Here is a 21,848-nt window from a genome sequence, read left to right as displayed (position 1 = left end):
ACATTGGAGCTGAAGACCTTATGTAGACATTTGTTAATTACATATTTCTTTATTCCTATCTGGTTGTTTACTTTTATCTGAATTGAACTGAATCTAAAGTGTTCTTAATCCACATTTTAAAGAAGAAATCTCAGATTTGACTCAAATCAGGGCCTATCAGGATTTAGTGAAATCACTACATTCTGTTTTTCATATTTTGATGTGAGGGGCACATGAGGTTTTTTTAACCTTATATTTAAGAGTTTTTTTTTTCTTCGCTTTTCTTCTGCAGTTGTATGGCACCACTTATTTCCTTCCAAATGAATGTTGCTTTTTTTTCTCTGTGTGCATCCGGTTCCATTTCCCTACATCAAATAAGCTTATTCGGAAGAATCTCTCTCTCAAGGAGTGATCTTGCAACAATTGTGGTTGTTGGTGCTGTTTGATATCAGGTCAACACATCTGCTGATCTGCTTTATCAGTGCAATCTTTGCCGAAGCTTACAGCTACCATGTCAAAGGTGTGAATTCCTTTTTTGTTGCAAAGACTTCTTTTTTTTCCATTTCATGTTGTACCTACAGGAAATGTGTGAATCTTATCATTTGTAAGAAAGGATTCGATAAAAGGATGACAACATTAAGGCTATTAGCAGTGCTAGATGGATTTCAAAACTAGATGTTTTTGTGTTTTCTGATCTTTTGACATTTGTAAAAATATCTGTATGTTCTGATTAATTAAACTTATAAAACGGGGAGGTGGCAGTTTTAAATTATCTTATTTCTGGATTAAAAGGCGGCACGGTGGTTTAGCATTGCTCCCCTGCAGTGCTGGAGCCCTGGGTTTGGCTCTGGACCTGGCGGGGGGGGGACCTGACCTCCTCCCTAGCAGCTTATCCTCTCCCACTGCACCCCATAAAAAGGGGAACCCCTAGATTTCTTCCTCTTAGCAGCTGCACTCCCTCTTTCTCTTAGGGCAGGGAAAATCGTGGCTGACCCCTCACAACCCCGGCCACTCTCTCTTCCAGCGAATTTCCCTCTCAGCAGAGACCAAGAAACAAAACAGGACTAACCGACACCTGCACAGCTTTTTCCCCCAGGCCATAGTTCTTATAAACAAGGACACTTCTCTCATCTCTCCTCTGTGATCAGTTGTACATTTTCATTTAACGGCACATGCTACCGATATTTTCTGTAAATATACACAGTATTCACTGTACATTTTATTACTCAACTGTATATACGTTTAAACTGTACGTATCACTCAGAATTGTTTTTATCTGTAGATTTATTTTTTGTTGCTTTTATCTTATTGGAATTTATAAGTTGACACCTGCACCAAGAGAAATTCCTTGTATATCTTGTACTTGGTGAATACAAGTTTCTGATTTCTGATCTCCAGTCTCTCTCCCTCTGTATCTCTCAACTTTTGAATAGCACAATTTTATAACCTAAAGGGCAATAAAGCCTCTGCCTTGTGAAGCTGCATACCTGCCTCCTGCCTTCTTTGTGTCGCCATCCTTATTCAAACTGGGTTTGAGGCAGACCTGCCAAAGTGTGGATTTCTGCAGGTCCTCCATTTTCCTCCGACAGTCCAAAGATGTACTGGTACTGTAGGTTAAAGGGGAACTGCAGTTCCAATTACTCAGACCGGTTATTAAATCTTTGTAACAAAATAAATTAATTGATTGAATGAAACGCAAAATTGTGAACTTTGTGAAGGTACTGTAAGTCGCAATTGTTGTCACGAACTGCTGGTCGTGCTATGGGAATTGCTCGAATTGCGACATGATGCAGCCCTTCCTGCTCACTAGTCACCATGATGACTAATGTAATGCAACGTAGGAATGAATAAGTACAGGTTGTGCAGCAGTCATTTCGTTGCAGAAATGTTCCAACGTGATCGGCATGTAGAGTTTAACAAGTAGTATTTGTCAGCAAAACTGTCTCAAAGCTGAGAGCAATGTTTCCATTGGATTAAAGGAGATGTATTCACAAGCCTGCCTGTGTACAATGTCATAGGGCTGCTTCGCATCACCTGATGTTTTGTTGCGTCCTTCTGAATGTGCATTTACCTGTAAATTTAATCTATTTTCAGATGTAAATTTGAGGTTTGGCAAGTTACAGTGTACATTTAACTTTTATTGTGGTTTGAATTCCACTCATCAATGTTGGGTCTGTCTAACCCCAGAATATAAAAGTTGCATTGCATTTCTCCTTTGACATCTGGGAAAACTGAGCCTGGTGTGAGTGTGTTTGTGTGTGCTCTGTGATGGTCTAGACTCCCATCCCATCCAGGGTTAGCCTGCTTTGTACCCATTGCCTGCTGGGATAGCTCCAGCTTCCCTGTGACTCCGTTTTGAAATAAGTGGTTAGGAAGTGGATGGAAGGACGTTCTCAATTTGACCTGTCTCTTGTTTTTAGAGCTGTGCAACGTTTCTGAATTTGCTCTTTTGAACAAATTTTTCTTTTCTCAAACTCCATAAAATGGATTGAGGCACAGGTGTTTAAATGAGAAGAATTTGCTTACAGTATGTATGTCTAAAGACTAAGAGACAGAAGTTACTGCATTAGCATGTCACAGGTGTGTGAATAAAATCCCAGAAACACAGACAACACTGAACAACAGTGAAGAATGTAGCTTAGCCCTGTTCTGACTTCCGAAAGCACTTAACTAGTTATTGGAAGCGAACAAGCCTTCATATATTCACCTGAGATTCATGAGCTGGATAGATGATATACATGGGTACTTTGTTATCAATACCACTGAATACTACAGTGCCGATCATCTGATCGCATATTTAAAGTACATAACCATAATCAGCTCCAAACCTGGATATCCACCTGTAAGGCCACTATGTATTTTTTGTTAAAGCACCTGAAAGACATTAATCAGTGACAGAAGATCCTTGACTTAAATTGTTAAACATTGTTTTTGTCCAAAGGTGGCAGCTCATTATCCATCCAACAACCAGGTGAAGCTGCACACTGGTGGTGGTGGAGGGGAGTCCCCATTACCTGTAAAGCGTCCAGAAAAGAGCTACAGTACTGTATAGTGTAAGGAATTATTATTATTTTGTGCTCAGCTTCAAACCCCATTCAATACGTTTGTTTTATTTAATTAGTCACATTTACATTTAAGCAGTAGTATAGCTTATCAACTCCCTATTACAGAAATTGTGGACATTAAATTCAAATTCATCATTTCATAATTGTCCTTTTTTTGCAATTTCTTAATTCTGTTCTGTAATAGGGTGTTTTGGCACAAAGAAACTTAAAATCATTACAAATTCTATGTATTGGTACAAACTAAACAATACACAACATCTACACAAAAAGGTGGTCTCCTTTTAACATAAAAACCCCACAAATCTCATTTGGTAGTTGGCAGTCAGCTGATCTAAGGATATTAACCACCTGTTTCTTGAAAGAAGCCAAAGTATGAGCACCAACCACATGGCTAGTTCATACTTTCACTGCCCTTTGATAAAGAGGTGTTTCATATTCTTAGTTTTTAATGTGCTTCCAAATAGTTTCCGCATGTATCCTCTGGTATGTTTTGCACCGGTTTTTCTGAAGAAATGTGCTGTGATGACATTTGTTGGTCATGAACACTTGTATTTATGTGGAGGTGTGTCCTTATGTGACCCAGAATGGACAGATGGACTCTGGGATCCTGTGAAAATATTGTAGAAGAGAAGTCATTGAAACGCTCAGCACTAATCAAAGTTAAAACAAACATACTAAAGAATTTTCTCAATGAAAATGAGCAGAAGAATAAGATCTATCAAATTTTGTAACAACATTTAATATGTTTCTATTCTCAAAGTATAATCTTATTGTAAAAAAGTGTCAGAATCCCCCTGTAGGTAAGTGGAAATGGCTTGTAAGTAAGGCAGAAATAGCTTTACAGTAGTTCTTTGGAGATAAAGAACTCGAGGGGAGACCCAAAGACTGATTGTGTTTTCAAGAAAGACTTGAGATCTGTGAAGAAAGATGATAAAATAACATGCTAGAATAACAACAAATTCCATATACAACGACATTTTCAAATATTGTTTGAAAAATCAAAGCTCTGAACAATCTTCAAGAATATCTTCTTGTAAAATGAAAATCCACCAATGTTATAGAAATGCTTCATACTAGTTTTACTTTATATGGCTCAATTAAATACATCCTCTTGACAAACGCATTATAATGGAACCTATAATGTATTAAACATTGATAAAAAGTGATTTTTTATACAGTATACAGTAGGTAATGATACAAAACTACAAACATAAAGGCTACTTAGTGGATATTCATTTTTATGTTCAACGCATTATTAGAGAAAATTAAGATCCCACTACAGTATAAGAATAGGATTTTGTGTTGCCTAGTTCTGTAATGAGCAAACATTACTTAACATCAATAACAATAACATTTTTAAAGCTTACTACTGTGGAGTGTGTTCCTCCTTCATTGTTTTATTTATGTCCAAACAAAACCAAAAGAAGCAGGAGAATCCAACAGGATGAACAAATTCTAGAGCCCGAGCTTGCCACTGCTAGAAGGAATAAAGACAGAATTAAAACAAAACCTACAAACATCATTGCAAAGGCTTTCTACGGGATCATTTTTACTGTGCAAGCAGAGCCTTGCAAAAAAATATTCACCCATTAGATTTCCACATTTTGCAGTCAGATAGGATGTTTAAAGAAAAATGATTTAAACATGATTCTCAATTGCATAAATCCTCAAGCTCTTTGATACTGCAACACTAGGTTGGTTCAAGTGCAAAAGAGTGATTTAAATTCACCAGGACAGCACCCCAGGGGCTGCTGCAGAGGTGGAGGCAGAATAGAGGAGGGGTACAGGTGTCATAGTGTATAAGATAAGATCACTTTATTAGTCATATACAGTTTCTTGCATTAGGAATTTGTCTTTTTGCATATCCCAGCTTGCTCTCCATGAGACACAGGCAGGGAGAGAGAAGCTTGGGGTCAGAGTGCAGGGTCAGCCATTTATTAAGCACCCCTGGAGCAATTGGGGTTAAGGGCCTTGCTCTGGGTCCCAACAGAGTAGAATTCCTCTGCCTGTCATGGGATTCAAACCAGCAACCTTCCAGCCACAGGCGTAGAGCCTGAGCCACGGTGCCACTGCCCCACTCCATGTGAAGGAGAGAAGGGGATTATGAATATTATTTATATTTTTAATGTGAAATGACATCAGGAGTGATTATGAAATACTGACAGCTGACGTTGACTGAGCTTGGCTGTTGCCATTCCTCCTGAACTTTTGTTCAATTAAAAAGTCACCTAAAAAGCTGTGTGATTTAAGTGGCTTAACTGGTTTCAGAGCACATGCATGAGTCTCTGTAGGAGCCTGAGTTTACCTACTCTGGTAACCCACTCTGAAGGTATTGAATTTCAAGCTACAGGTCACATAGTGACACAATAAATCAGCATTAATATGAAATCTTATTTATTTTATCAAGAATAAAGTGGAATAGCAGCACAGATTAGGAGCACTTTTGATACAGGAAGTTAAATGATCATCATACTGTCCAAACACAACCGAAATCGGGAGCAACAGACAGGACCCTGGTTAGGCCACTGTGAGGCCAAGGGTGACTTAAAAGTACAGTATCTGCAAATTTCTTTGTCTGAGATGGCTGTCCGTGTTCATATATTGAAAATATCCTGGTTCCTACCTAAACTGGACGAGTATGGTTGAGTGGAAATACTACAAACATGTGTCAGAAAGTTTAATGATCAGACAAGAGAAAAACCTTTTGGTCTCAATACAAAGTGTTACTGTATGTGTGGCACAAACCCCACACAGCACATCACCCAGTCAGCACTATCTTTGCTGTCTAGCATGGGGGTGGAGGCATCATGTGATGAGGAATCTCCTCATCAACAGGGATGGAGATGTTTTGTCAGGATTCTAAAGGAAAACCAGCTTGAATCAGACAAGACATGCCCAAACAATGGGCTGAAATATTACACATTAGCTGGAGAATGACCTATAGCAGAAGGCCAAAGCCACACTGAAGTGCTCTGAGAATTTGTGCCCTTGAGAGGCCCAGTCTTGACAAGTCTTGACTTGAATCCAATAAAACGTTAATGGTGAGGCTCGACAACTACAGTCCATCAAACTGTAGTCAGAACTGGAGAAAGTTTGTCAGCAGGAATAGATATAATTACATCATCCCACCGTGCAACACAGATAGATACACATCCCAAACACAAACAGCAGTAACTGCTGACAAAGGTTTTCTGCCAAGTGCACTTTTAAATAACCGAATACTTATGCAATCAGAAACTGTTATTTGCGTAGCTTGTTTGGCTGACATTTTAACTCTTTCAGTGATCAAAACCATAACAGTCTTTAGTTCTGATCATTACCGTTTAGAAAAAACATTTAATGGGTCTTTCACTGATTTGATCAGGCTATAATACTGATTAGAGCATTCATTGTAATTAACAGAGCCTCCACTGTCTTAACTGATGTGATTGCACAAAGGTGTTCCATGGAAGATATTATATATTCATATACAGTTTACATACTCTATGTTGTGAAAAGGTTTTACATTACTATTAATTTTCTGATAAATTATGAATCAACAAAAGCTTGTAACCCCCCCAAAAAATACTACCTTATAGGACTTCAAAATATTTGAAGTGCTTGTTAGCTGTTTTTATTTTTTGCATCATATCCATATTTTACGGATATTAAAATTTAACAGGGGTATTTTTTTAAAACACACACTTTTATTTGCTTCGGAGAAGAGTATGCACACACACATTTCATATATTAGCATCCAAAGGTCTACAGGTTTCAACACCGTACACCTAAATCAGCAGTTACAGCAAATTCCAAAGCCATTCCTAGTCTTTTTATTAGATTTCCAGAAAGGTGAAGAAATAAAATTTAAGAATCAAGATTCTTTCACGGAAAATGTGCTCCATTTTATCGAACTCTGTAAAAGACCATTCTGGTCAAACGATGTTTAGAAGGTGAAAATACAGTACTTAAAAGTCTTTACAAAGACTTTTGGACATTTTGCTGTATAACTCAATGTTTTAAAAATCTTGTTTATGTGCAAGGTGTTAAAGTCACCTTCTAACCTTCCTCATTTCTACATCCTGTCTCACATGGTGCAGATGTGGTGTTGTGGTTTCACTCTTCTGTTTTTTAAAGCAGAGCAAGTCAAGCAAATAAAGTGAGAAGACGGAGTTCAGGGTTACAAGAAACAGTATTATTACCCACGCTTGCTTTCATGGAATTAATTTTGTCCCCATTTACTGTTTAGCAAAAGTTTTTAAGGTGCTATGTCTGCAAATCTGTAAATACAAACATAAAATTAACAAACGTAAAAATGTAAAACAGTATGAGAGGTTTCTAGTGGTATCACATTTAAAGTCTTATGTCATTATTGCCCAAGCATACTGTAAGCGCTTTTGAATAATTCTGGGTTTGTATGTCTCTCTCCAAGTATTCTATATTTATGTGCTCCATATCAATGTCATAGCACTAAATATTACATAATACCATTTATCATTATGAAAATACACACAAAACCCTGACCAGATTTAATGAGAAGTTTTTTCCTGGATAAATCATATAAAAGCTCTACTGTAGCACCTTGTACTTTTGAGAGATCATTTGTTTCGTGCAAATTACTTACTTAAGAGTGTTTTCCCAGCTGTAAAGTGGAGCTCCCACTGTCTAGAGCTTGGCTTCTGTTTTCTCTGAGCACAGTAATATGCTCCAGTGTGATCTTCTGTGACCTTAGTGATGTTTAGGTGAATAGTGTCATCTTGTCTGAAGATCTGAAAAGCACTGTCAGGCTTTGTGTAATAGACTGGATCAGGCAGAGCAGTTACATAGAAAAACATAATCATCACAACTGGAGGATCAGCTGTGCGCTGGTTATACAAGTAAACATCATTTCCATCCATTTTGCAATTCAGGTGAAAGCTGGCTCCAAGGGGAACACTCACTGAAGGGTGACTTTTGTCTTCTAGCTGTGGGCTGCAAACTCCACCTGGAATATTGAAGCTGGTTTTAACTGTCAGTGAAATCAAGTGTGTGAAATTAAAGACAGAACCTTGAACAGAGTACTGACAGTTTACATTTTTCCATATGGCACAGGCCAAAGAATAGGTAATGACTTCACTTAGGATTGAAGAAGTGACATAAGCTGTCTCATATACAATGTATACTGTATCAATGGGAGTATGTTAGGTGTAACTTTAGTTTTTGCTATTGTTACAGCTTTTAGGTGACTGAGAAGTGTCACTTAGATTTTAGGTAAAGTTTGTGATGCTTGGAAGAGTAAACAGTTCAAACTTCAAAGCAGAGAATATGTTTGCTGAGGTCTGGGGGGGTCCCTTGAGCAGAAACAATTGTAAACCTTACCTCAGTGTACCTAGGTATGTTAATGATTGTCAATGAGCAGTACAGAAATACACAATATAAGATTACATTAAGAGCACAGAGAAAAAAGGGAAGAAACAAGAAGCATGGAACAAGGAAGGAGAGAAGAGTCCGGAGCAGTTGGGACTTGAAGTTTGCACCAGGCGAGAGCCTCTGCTTCATGATCATCCAAACCAAACCTGACTGGAGCCCAGTATTTGACCCTTGCTAGAGAGAGCATGCTGTTCTGTGTGTTTAGGGAACTTGTATTTCCTGGCTAAATTATCTTAGTTAGAAACGTCTTTCCTGCTTAGGGTGCATTTTTATGGATAGGGATATAGGCTCCCATTTATTTTGTGGCATCCGAGGTGCAGAGAGAGAGATTTAACTGCAGTTGCATTGTATTTAGTTAGAAGGCAGCTCATCTCTTGTGTGGCCTCTGTAGCCATTATGAGTTTAATACTTAATAGCAGTCTGGGGTTTTCTAGGTGACCAGAATGTAAGGCCTCTGAAACGCCTTGTTTGTAAATACTGTACATCAATGGTTCTCAAACTGTGGTATGCGTACCACGAGTGGTACGCAGAGCGCCCGCAGGTGGTACGCCAAATGACCCTGGAAATTTGTTGTGTGCACTTAAAAATTGGTTATGGGTTTTTTTTATATTTTCTATTTTAATAAACTTAGTTTCTATGTCAAATACGCAGCCTACATACTTAGCTATGATGATACAGTATGTGCTAATACTTGAGTGGACACGAGAGCTACTATGTACAGTAATTCTATACCATTGTATAGGAATGTGTGCTACGAACCTAAGTGACCAATTGTATTAAAAGAAGTTTATCTGTAGCAGATAGGGGGGTAGGAGAATAAAAACTTCTTTTAACTTCTGAGATGGACTCCAGATTGTCTTTTAAGGGGAAACGTAGAAGAATTTCTCAAACAGCGCCAACAGAACAATTTATCGGAAATGAAAACCTCCCAGAAATCAAGTATTATGTAATGGCTGAAAGGAATAGTCGCCAAGAGTACTGATCTTTCTGTTCTGTAAGCCGCTACCAACAAGAACTACAGAAGAGCACATATTTCAGCTTCTGAATGAATTTATCAAAGAGAATGACATCGACCGATTGAAAAAAATGCGTCGGAGTTTGTACAGACGGCGCTAGAGCGATAACAGGCAGACACAGCATTGCACGAATTAGAGAGGTTGCTCCAGATATAAAGTGGACACACTGCAGCATCCATCGTGAGGCTTTGGCAATCAAGAAAGTGCCTGACGATTTAAAATCTGTTTGACTCTGCTGTCAAAGTTGTGAATTGTATCAAGGCTCGACCAATGAATTCATGTCTGTTCAGTGTGCTTTGTAATTAAATGGGCAGCAAACATGTGCAGCTTTTGCTACATACTGAAGTGATATGGTTATCAAGGGACAAAGTGCTCATGAAGTTGCACTCCAAGATAGAGATGTTTTTGCATGAGAAGCAATCTCCTTGGCAAGTCTATTTGATGATCCAGTGTGGCTGGTAAAATTAGCCTACCTGGCTGATATATTCTCACGTTTGAATGAGCTTAATATGGGACAGCAGGGTCTCTCTTTAACAATTTTTGACATATCTGACAAGATCACTGCTATGAAGAAAAGGCTGCAGCTGTTGTAATTAAAATCAACGCAAGTGATGTTTCTGCTTTCCCAACTTTGGAGAACTATTGAACCCTTTGGGCAAGGAATGTTCCTGTCTTGTGTTCAACTACGCCACCTAGAAATACAAACGGAGTGCTAGGGCCCCTCTACATTACCACAGGTTCTGTTTATCTCCTAGAATCACCAATGCAAACACACAGAATCAACAAGCATTTGTATAGCATAAGTGCCGTCTTTAGTTTCTAACTACATTCACATTCGCTATCACCCAAAGACACAAGGAAAACAGCATTTGCAGCAACAAAAGGTCCTTCCAAGGGTCATAATAAATCCAGAGGGACAGCAGTCTTTTCTGTAAAGTACTGAAAAGAGACCACTCAAACATTTCTTCTTGGTACTTGGAAAGTTTTTGATGACCCATTTGAAGGAGAGGGGTACTACCCAGTCCAATTTCCCCAGTCTCCTTTCAGGTTACACTAGAAATCCTCCCCCGGGCTATATTCCATTCCCCTCAGTTTGTATCGGCTAGCTGGGCCAGTTTCTTTGCTCCTTGCCTTCAGGTATTAAAAGTCTCTGTACAGTACCTCTGTTCCAATGCCAATGTCTCCCGTGGTCATCAGTTCCTGAACCAATAGGTCCTTGCCTCCGTGGTCCTGCACTCTGCATCTTCCCTTGTGCTGCCTGTGTCGTCTCCAGGGTCTTGTGGGAATCGGGAGCACGCTCTGTTCCGGCTCAGATGTTTTTACTCCTCCCCTCTGCCAATCCCCCTAAGGGGGGTTTCCACTATCCCTGTCAAAAACGTGTTTGCCTAGTATTTTACCAGGAGGAAGCTTGTGTTGTTAGAGGGGTGTAAGAGTGCCGAGCTTAGGTATTATGGGCCCTTATCACTTCTTTGTTCACTCTCCTGCTCTCCCTCTACCACTACCACATGGAATTCTGGCCCCCACCGAGGAGATAACTTACCCTTGGCTTGGCTCCTACAGTTCCGGATGAGCACCCTATGGCCGTAAAACTAAATGCACCTTTTGACCACCTAGGTGACGAATTGCCTCATGGTATTCTCTACAGAGCTCATTTCTTTATCTTGGGGGCACAATTACTTGCATACTCTTACCAGCCCCCCCAGCCCCCTCTGTCTCTAGGACCAGCACCCCCTCTTGAACTTTCATCTTACTCCAAAGGAGGAGATACTTCTGGACCCCTGCTCGACAGCAGTGTTGCTCTACTTCCTGGCTGTATTTCCCCTGCTCAATTCCTTCCCATATTACTTGTAGGTCAGGATCCTCTTGCTGTCAGGGCCCCCATGCAAAAAACTCTGGGAGTAATCCAGTTCCTGCTCCTGCCTCTCCTGGAACGGCCTGCTGTGCTCAAGCGGATACCTTGGCAATACCTGTGGGCCTCTTTGACGATATGTCAGCATTACGGTTGAGCACCCCTGGTCTATACTTAATATCAAATGAAAAGTTTGCTAATTGAGCCACCCACCTCTGCTCAGTTGCACCAAGGTGGGCAGTATCCAAATGCACTAGGGAGTTATTATCTGTAAACACCGTAAACTCTGCTCCCCACAGGTAGTCCTTAAATTTCTCTGTGACTGCCCACTTCAAAGCCAGCAGCTCAAGCTTGAATGAACTATAGTTCTGATCGTTTCGTTCTGCAGGATGGAGACTATGGCTGGCATATGCAATGACCCGCTCAACTCCTTCTTGCTCTTGGGTCAACACTTCCCCCAGTCCCTCGAGGCTGGCATCAGTGTAAAGCTTGAATGGCCGTCTGAAATCTGCATAAACTAGGATTGAGGCACTGAGCAGCTTTTCCTTCAGCGTCTCAAAAGCTTCCTGGCAGGCCAGTGTCCAATCCACCTCCTTTCCTTTTTTTCCGAGGGCAGCTGTGCCACACAATAAGGCATTCAATGAGGCTGCAATCTTTGAAAACCTTGGGATGAATCTTCGGTAATATCCCATGAAACCCAGAAACGAGCGAACCTGGCACACCGTCACAGGAGGTGGCCAGTCTTTTACTGCAGATCCTTTTTCAGGGTCAGTCTCAACTCTAGCTTTACTGACCACATGCCCCAGGTACTTTACCTTTTTGCGGAAGAGAGCACATTTCTGAGGTTGTAGTTTTAAAACCATGATCTTTCAGTTTCTCAAGCACCTGTTCCAGATGCTGCAGGTGAGTCTCAAAGGTGGGTGAGTACACAATCACATCATCTAGATATATCAGTAGTGACTCATTTATCATTGGCCCAAGGTAGTGCTGCAGCAGGTGTTGAAAGGTTGCAGGGGCATTACACAGTCCAAAAGGCATATGCTCAAACTCGTACAGCTCCAGTGGAGTGGTGAAGGCAGTCTTTTCCCTGTCCTGTTCACTAACTTCCACCTGCCAGTATCCGCTGGCCAGGTCCAAAGTAGAATACCACTCTGTCTGTGACAGTGAAGTGTCTGTAAAAAGACATCTCGATCATTCATCCAGGTGGATGCTGCACATTGGTGGTGGTGGAGGGGATCCCCATTACCTGTAAAGCGCTTTGAGTGGAGTGTCCAGAAAAAGCGCTATATAAGTGTAAGCAATTATTATTAATTATTATTATTCTATACATCATCTTCTGCAGTCCTACTCAACTCTGCCAATGGCTGTCGTGAAGGGAGTTCCAAGCAATAAGATAAGTGTTAGGAATCCCTGGTAGGAAGATACACGGATCCTGTGCAGACGCAGGCACGGGTGATAGATGAGGCAGGCGAACAAACCAAAACGGGAGGCAAGGTCATAGTCAAAAGGCGAAAGGCAAGTCGTAATCCAGGAAGTTCTCCGGTAGCAGACAGTCCGAGGCGAGAGGCGAGGTGCAAAGCCGAAAAGGCAGAAGGGGAATCCAAAATCCAGAATAAACGTGGTACGGGGAAAAACGCCAGGTAGAGCTCTCAAGGATTAGACTCAATACCGAGCAGTGGGAAACAGGTGAAGAGGGTATAAATAGCAGTGCGCACCGCACCGTGAGTGTGCGCAGGTGGTTTAACTCGTGCGGCGGCGTTTGTTAATAATCACCCGCTGCTGGGGCTGATTAGCTCGCTTACGATTTGGTCTTGACTGCCTGGTGGTCGCGACAGTACCCCCCCCTTCACGGGCGGCTCCCGACGCCCGAGACGGCCGATCGGGATAGTCCCTGTGGAAGTCTCCGATTAGCGTAGGGTCCAAAATATCCCTCTCCGGAACCCACGATCTTTCTTCAGGGCCATAACCCTCCCAGTCAACCAGACACTGAAGGGTGCCATGGTTCCATCTAGAGTCGAGGATCTTGTGGACTGTATATGCCTGGTGCCCCCGAATGCGACGCGGGGGTGGCGGGAGACGTTGGGGAGCCGCAAGAGGTGAGCGGTAGAAGGGTTTCAGGAGGGAGACGTGGAAAGACGGGTGGATTTTAAGGGTGGGGGGAAGTGCAAGACGGAAGGTAACTGGGGTGATCCAGGAGAGTATCCTGAAGGGGCCGATATAACTAGGCCCGAGCTTCTTGGAAGGCAGGTGTAGAGGTAGGTTCCGTGTTGAAAGCCAAACAAACTGTCCTCTGCGAAAACGTGGGGCTGGTCTGCGGTGTCGGTTTGCGAATTTGGCCTGGCGCTGGGTTGACTTGGTGAGAGCCGTCCTCGCCATTCTCCAGGTCCTGGGCAGCTTGGAAATATATTGACGCACCGACGGCACAGCCGTGTCCGGAGGGGTGGCAGGAATGAGAGTGGGTTGATAACCTAGTGAACAGAGGAAGGGAGAGAGACCTGTGGAGGAGGAGGTAAGAGAATTATGGGCATATTCTGCCCAGGGAAGTAGCGATGACCAGTCATCCTGCGAGTTGGAGGTGAAGGCTCTCAAAAAGGTAAGGAGACTTTGGTTGGTCCGTTCCACCTGACCGTTGGCCTCAGGATGATAACCCGAAGTCAGAGATACATGGGTCCCTAAAGCTTGGCAGAACGCTTTCCCAAAGGCCGAGACAAATTGAGGTCCCCTGTCTGAGACCACATCGTTGGGCAACCCAAGTATCCGAACGACCTGTTGCACAAACAGTGATGCCATTTCCTGGGCTGTGGGCAATGCTGGGAGGGGGACGAAATGGGCTGCCTTGGAAAAACGATCAGATATCACCAAGATTACCGTATGACCTTGACTGCTAGGAAGGTCTATAATGAAGTCCACGGCTATGTGGGACCAAGGGCGGTGTGGGATCGGAAGAGGGTGAAGGAGACCGGTCTTCTTGGCACGCGGAGTCTTGATCCTGGCACAGACCGGGTAAGCTCGGACGTACTCTGCAGCATCTGATCGCATGGAAGGCCACCAGAAATCTCTGGTGAGTAGGTCCAGAGTGCGTCTGTACCCGGGATGGCCTGCAAACCGAGAGTCATGCCCCCATTGCAGGACAGCAGAACGCAAGTTGTCCGGTACAAAAAGCTTATCAGGGGGGCAGCACAAGGGAACTATAGCTCCTTTGAGGGCACGTCTGATCTGATCTTCAATAGAGCAGTGGATCGCCCCGAGGATTCTGTTAGATGAAATGATTGGTTCCAGTGTGTAATCCAGATCAGGGGGATCATGGAGCTGAGAGAGAGCATCAGCCCTCCCATTCTTCGAGCCCGGCGTATAGGTGATCACAAAATTAAATCGAGAAAAGAAAAGAGACCAACGGGCCTGACGGTAATTGAGGCGTTTGGCCGACTGAATGTAGGCCAGGTTCTTATGGTCCGTGATAATGACAAAGGGGTGATGAGCCCCCTCCAACCAGTGTCTCCATTCCTCCAGGGCCAGCTTGATAGCCAAGAGTTCACGATTACCGACATCATAATTAACCTCGGCCGGGGAGAGTTTCCTTGAAAAGAAGGCACAGGGATGTGGAATGTGCTTATCCCCGTGACGCTGAGAGAGGACTGCCCCAACCCCATAGGCTGAGGCGTCAACCTCCACAATGAATGGCTGAGAGGGATCCGGGTGTCGTAGAAGTGGTGCCGAACTGAAGAGTTGTTTTAAGCGTAAAAACGCCTGGTTAGCCTCCAGGTTTCATTTACCCAAGCCTGGTCGATTGCGGGTTAGTGCGATGATTGGCGCAACGACAGAGCTAAAGTTCCGGAAGAAACGTCTATAAAAGTTGGCAAAACCTAGAAAACGTTGAATTTGCTTTAAGTTATGAGGGGCTGGCCAGTCATTGATGGCCGCCACCTTAGCAGAGTCCATCTCTACACCAAATGAGGAAATGATGTAACCCAGAAAGTGAATTTTAGAGGCGTGGAAAACGCACTTCTCAAGCTTGGCGTAGAGTTTGTTGTTAATGAGTCTAGTCAGGACCTCCTGGACGTGGTGGACATGATCCCTAGGGTTGGCAGAAAAGATGAGGATATCATCCAGGTAAACCAAAACAAAATTCCCAATAATGTCCCTAAAGATGTCATTCATGAATGACTGGAAGACAGCCGGGGCATTAACAAGACCAAAAGGCATCACCTGATATTCATAATGTCCATGGGTGGTCATAAAGGCCGTCTTCCACTCATCCCCTTCACGTATCCTGATTAGGTTGTAAGCCCCCCGTAGATCTAACTTCGAGAAGATGGAGGCTCCTCGTACGGACTCCAAAGCGGCTGGAATTAACGGCAGGGGGTAACGATGTTTAACCGTAATGGAGTTCAGTCCTCTGTAATCAATACACGGCCGCAAGGAGCCGTCCTTCTTCCCAATAAAGAAAAAACCCGCACAGGCTGGAGAAGAGGAGGGACCAATGAATCCTGACTCCAGAGCTTCCTTAATATAGTCTTGCAAAGCCTGATTCTCTGCCTGAGTGAGAGGGTAGATCCGTCCTTTGGGTGGAAGGGTTCCCGGAAGCAACTCTATAGCACAGTCACAGGTACGGTGAGGTGGAAGCGAAAGAGCCTTCCGCTTATCAAAGGCTTGTTTCAGATGCCTGTATTGGGGCGGGATGGTAGAGTGCTCCTCCATAGAGGTTACTGCAGCAGCAACCTTAACCGGCTGACGACAACAGTTGACATGACAGGAGTGGCTCCAGGCAATGAGCTCATTCTTGTCCCAGGAGATGTGGGGATCGTGCTTCTTGAGCCAGGGAAGACCCAGGATTACCGGGTAGGCAGGCAAGTCCAGGAGAAGGAGTGAAATTTCCTCAACATGAGTAGCACCAACTGTTAGAGAGAGAGGGACGGTCTGCCATGTAATCCGTCCAGGTGCAATCGGGGATCCATCCAGAGCTTGAATACAGATCGGGGGTGAGACCGGAGCCAAAAGTGACGTCTATAAAGTTCCCCGCTGCCCCTGAGTCAACAAAAACCAGAAGGGGAAGTTGTGCGTCAGCCCAAGTAATTTCAGCTGGGAATAAAGGGCCTGACGAGTTTTGAGAAAAAACAGCACTACTGACTCTAACAGTAGGCTGCGGAAGGGTTCGAGAGGGATAAGGGGGTCTCAAGGGACAAGCAGAGAGAAGGTGACCAGGTGCAGAGCAATAGAGACACAGTCCCTCCCGACGGCGCCTTTCCTTTTCCTCCGAGGAAAGGGGTGCATGATGCCGAGTGGGCACCGTGGGGGTAGTACCTTCAGGACGGCCAGAACTGCTTCCATCATGACTCTCTGCTCTCCGCAGCCGAATGCGGGTGTCCAGTTCAACCACCTGAGCGATTGCCGATTCGAGAGAGAGCGGTTGTGAAGTGGCGAGAGCACCAGGTGGTCCTTTAGATCTTCAGAGAGACCCTTATAAAAAAGGCAAATCAGGGCTTCAGGGTTCCAGTCAGACTCCGTGGCGAGGGCTTGGAAGTCAGCCACATAATCATTCAAAGATCCATCACCCTGACGAAGCGAGGCGAGCCGGAGATGAGTCAGGTCCGGGTTGACTGGAGAAAAACATGCCTGGAGCTGGTCAGCAAAAAGCTTGAAATCAGCAAACTGAAAGTCTCCCCTAGCAAGCAACACAGCTGCCCAGTCCAGAGCCTTGCCAGTGAGCAAGGAAAGGGCGAAACTGATCTGATCCCGGGGAGAAAAAAATGCTCAGGATGCAACTGGAAAGTCAAGGAGCATTGCGCAATAAAACCCCTACAGCCCGCGGTGTTGCCGTCATATCTTTCCGGGAGAACAAACGGTGAGGCTCCGGGAGAGGTGGGCGGGGTTACAGGGATCGGAGCAGTGGTCTGTGCTGGAGGCGAAGGGACAGGTGAAGGCGGAAGGTTAGCGACGTGATTGGAGAGAATGTGAAGCGAAGATTGAAGCTGGGTGAGAGCTTGGGAATGGCGATTGAAAAGTGAGCAAAAAGCTTGTGCGTCCCCGGGATCCATCTTTTGGCTCGGTATTCTGTTAGGAATCCCTGGTAGGAAGATACACGGATCCTGTGCAGACGCAGGCACGGGTGATAGATGAGGCAGGCGAACAAACCAAAACGGGAGGCAAGGTCATAGTCAAAAGGCAAAAGGCAAGTCGTAATCCAGGAAGTTCTCCGGTAGCAGACAGTCCGAGGCGAGAGGCGAGGTGCAAAGCCGAAAAGGCAGAAGGGGAATCCAAAATCCAGAATAAACGTGGTACGGGGAAAAACGCCAGGTAGAGCTCTCAAGGATTAGACTCAATACCGAGCAGTGGGAAACAGGTGAAGAGGGTATAAATAGCAGTGCGCACCGCACCGTGAGTGTGCACAGGTGGTTTAACTCGTGTGGCGGCGTTTGTTAATAATCACCTGCTGCTGGGGCTGATTAGCTCGCTTACGATTTGATCTTGACTGCCTGGCGGTCGTGACAATAAGATCACTTTAGTGGCCCTATACAATTTCTTTCATTGGGAGTTTGTCTTTTCACATACGCCAACTTGCTCTCCATGAGACATAGAAAGAAGCTTGGGGTCAGAGCACAGGGTCAGCCATTTATATGGCATCCCTGGAGCAGCTGGGGTAAAGGGCCTTACTCAGGGCCACAACAGAGTAGGATTCCTCTGCCGACTGCGGGAGTTGAACCTGCAACCTTGCAACCACAGGCACAGATCCTTAGCGATGGTGCCACTGCGCCGCACATTCTGTATGCACAAGTTCTGTATGCACACAGGGACCCGTCCGTCCTTGGTCCAGCCCACGGACCTAACCACCTGCCACTCCACTAACATGCAGTGACTCCCTCGCTGGGAACACTCTGGGACCTGGGCCCACACCACCATTTCACTGTTTGGAGGAATCTGGACTAATCTGTCATGTCAGCCTGGCCATCCCGATTCGTCCTTCGGATTCTTTCCAGCCTCCCTTCCACTGGCATATGGTGAACATCCTCGCCCACTCACCCAGGGACTGCCGAGGGACATGGGCTTGGAAGGCTTTAAGATGGAGCTGGAGCTCCAGTCGTAACTCAGTACGTAAGGCATCTGCCAACTGTCCTGGTGCAGGTCCATTTGAGGTCAGGGGGAGTGTGGTGATGGTGGCACTGGCTGCAGCTTCGGATTCTCCCCCCCAGCCTTCCTCTTGTAGCAACCATTCCTCTCGGGCCAAATCCTGGAAGGTCAGGGCAGGCTCCCTGCGAGCTTGACACTGTAGCTCCTTCTGTAGGGGTCCTGGCTGCAGACCCACTAGAAACTGTTCACGAAGTGTGTTTTCCATGCTTAAAGAGCCCCCTGGTTCTTCTGCCCTCCAATGTTTAAACAGCTCACGCAAGCAGAGGATAAATGCCTCCAAAGATGCCACAATTCCCTGTCTGGCCTTAAAAAACTCAGACCTAAGACTTGCTAACAAAGGCTTTTCCTTAAACAGTTCATCCAGTGCAGTGAAAATCCCTGCTACCGTTGACTGAGCTGCAGAGTGCAAAAGTGAAACTTCCGTATTTTCTATTTGAATAAAATTAGTTTGTGTCAAATACACAGCCTACGTACTTAGCTACGTCAATACAGCACATGCTAATACTTGAGTGTTCGTACTCCTCTCGAGCTTTCAGAGCTCAGCACCACATTCACCAACGGAACAAGTGATCAAAAACAAATACCTTGTAAAAATCAAGTATTATGTCGTGACTGAAAGGAATAGACGCCAAGAGTACTGACGCTAGCTGCGATAAATCATGCACACCCGTTGAGAACGAGGCGGATTTTACATCAGCCACTAGGGTTTTACCATATTTGAACATAAAAAAGAGGACACCCTGAGGAACTTTCCTATTGCCTTATGTGGGAAGGGGTTGGGATGATTTTTTTTTAAATATCCCACATTTTATGTTCATTGGTATAGTAATTGTGATGATGTTTAAACTGTGTGAAATGCATAAGTCCCCTCTGCTGCAGTAACAGTATCCTGTGTTTTAATTTTATATTTAACAACATAATCTGTTAATTTGGGTGACGAACTCTCTCCTCGAATTGCCTTTTTGTGTTTGAGTCAACATGAGCTTGAAAATCAAGTACACCTTTATTCGCCAAGGAGACAAAAGTACGAGGCTTACAGACCAAACATTCAGCTCTCTTCCACTTCAAAAACACAGAATTTGTTTTTCCACAAAGGTCCCAAGGTGAACTAGAGAGGTTAAGACACTCTCTCGCTTTCTAACTATCCTTAAAACTTTTGTTAATTATTCTTTGTGGTGAAAACAATGGGGTCAAAATCCTGGAAATGTTTGAGAATTCCCCCCTAGACGGAGATATCAGGATCAAAATAGAGGAAATGTTGGGGGAAATCCAGACATATGGTAACCCTATGGGCCACCAACATTAGCTCTTCTGCTGAACCTGACACAGACAGCACTGCTAGCGTTAGCAAGTGTTGGAACAAGGTGGTACGATCCAAATGAAGTAAGTGCTCGGTGCTATTTTTATTATACTGTATCTGTGTGTGAGTGTGTGCGTGCGCACGCTCATGTTGCTCAGTGAGATTTTCTGGGGTTCCTATGAAAAGATGACTTGTAGGTGGTACTTGGATGCTTTGGTTTGATCAGGGGTGGTACTTGGTCCAAAAAGTTTGAGAACCCCTGCTCTAGAAAATAATGATAAATAAAATGTGTTTGAACATAACTGTGCTTCTATTTATTAGTAATATTATTTAACTACTGTAATTGCTGGGATAACGAGAATAATAAAAGTCTTCCCACAATTCAAACTAATGTGCAATTTTTCTTCTAATTACAAGCAAGTCTGCCCATTATCTCTTCACCCATAATATACATTTGGGGTAAACTTATATGCAGAAAAAATTGGTATTTTTTATCTGAATTGTCAAAGAGTCTTGGACTTTGTTTATTGGTTATGACAACTAACTGGAAGTAGGTAACAAATATGAGCTTCAGTGTTTCAGTTAATGTGATGTTATGATTTTTCTCAACAGGTTTCACACTGCTTATACTGTAGATCTCCTGTAGATTACATGTTCATCATTGAGTGTATCATTGAACTTTTATCCAGGATTTATACTCACTATTTTTTCCTTTTCCAAATATGTACACATCCTTGATTTTTTTAGCACAGTAATACGTTGCTGTAATATTCCTCTTCTGAAAGTTTTCTTGCTTGATTTCTACTTTCTCAATCTGCACAGGATTGTGATTTGGACACTGTTTATACCAGAACAAGCCTTCGTCCGACGCTTCACAGGTAACATCATGTTGGTTATTCGCTACCCGAGAATGTTGGGTACAGCTGATGTCTGTTGAAATGAAAAGGCATTCAAATAATTATCTATCCTTTTTTAAGGAATTACTGATGGTCATAGCTCTTTATTTAGGTTTTCTAGATTTTCCTGCTTGACCATTAAAAAAAGAATGAAAATGGCAATCTCTCTGAAGTTGCAGTTCTTCTGTATCATGCAAAACCTGTCGTTACATATGGAATTTAACTGTTCGGAAATTTGTGAACACTGTAAAATGCACTAAATTAGAGAGTCATTCTACCCAGATAATTTAGAATACTGTTTGAATCAGAGTTCCACTCATATGGACAACCAAGACTGCCCCTGATATTCACATTTTTCAGATTTTCAGATATTCAGATTTAACCCACTTCACAGCTGCAAAATGAATTCTACAGAGTTATGAATCTTGTCTAGTACTGTACATGTCTTATCCCTTACTGTTTAACAATACCCACTTCAAAGGCTTGCAAGATAAAAACTAGTTTTAAAGGGCCAGACAGACTCTTTGTTCTATTCTGCTTTCCTGGAACAACAATATTTATGTAGTACTTGTACTGAAAAAGGTATACAACTTACTAGCAGAAGAACTGAAATACAAATATTTGTTTCAATATTGTTGAGTATCATTAAATATTAGTTAGATCAAGATTTTAGTATACCACTGCATAGGTGAATTTTTCTGAAAGCTTATTCGATTTCTCATATGTCAAAAGATTTCAAAAGATTTTATAAACAAAGAGGAAATGCAAACCAACTGTATATGCAACTCCAAATTAGAACAGATTAAATTGATTCGCAGATGTTTACAGTAATAACAACATGTTAATAAAATGTATACAGTACTTACTTAACAGGATGAAAATGATGGTAAATTTCCTACTCATCTTGAATGTATCTTTTCCGGTACTAGGGATGTCTTCCAGTATGTACTATATACTGTAACTAAAGCTTTAGGAATGGAAGAATCTGAGCAGAAAACTGTACTAGAGTAGGCGGGTTATAATGACGCATAATGCTTTCATTAGCACATGTGTAGAATGTTACATTCTACAGGTTTTTAACAGAAGTTAAAAGAGGAAGGTTAGATCCTCATTTTGTCCACTTCCATTCTCTTCTATGTACAAATATATCTAATAATAATAATTGCTTATACTTATATAGCGCTTCACAGGTAATGGGGACTCCCCTCCACCACCACCAATGTGTAGCCC

General features: G+C 43.2%; 1 long non-coding RNA gene across 1 annotated transcript; it reads right to left on the bottom strand.

Moving 5' to 3' along the window:
- Positions 1-3,041: 3,041 nt before the first annotated feature.
- Positions 3,042-21,613, bottom strand: LOC107079180 (uncharacterized). The gene is made up of 5 exons (XR_001480149.2): positions 21,485-21,613; positions 20,425-20,652; positions 7,648-8,007; positions 4,412-4,521; positions 3,042-3,651 (listed from the first exon to the last, which is right to left on the bottom strand). It is a non-coding gene; the product is annotated as an uncharacterized lncRNA (long non-coding RNA).
- Positions 21,614-21,848: the final 235 nt, after the last annotated feature.

Source organism: Lepisosteus oculatus, chromosome 13, assembly GCF_040954835.1.
Source record: "Lepisosteus oculatus isolate fLepOcu1 chromosome 13, fLepOcu1.hap2, whole genome shotgun sequence".
Lineage (NCBI taxonomy): Eukaryota > Metazoa > Chordata > Actinopteri > Semionotiformes > Lepisosteidae > Lepisosteus > Lepisosteus oculatus.
The sequence above is the reverse complement of the archived record's forward strand: the minus strand, read 5'-3'. Positions and strand labels throughout refer to the sequence as shown.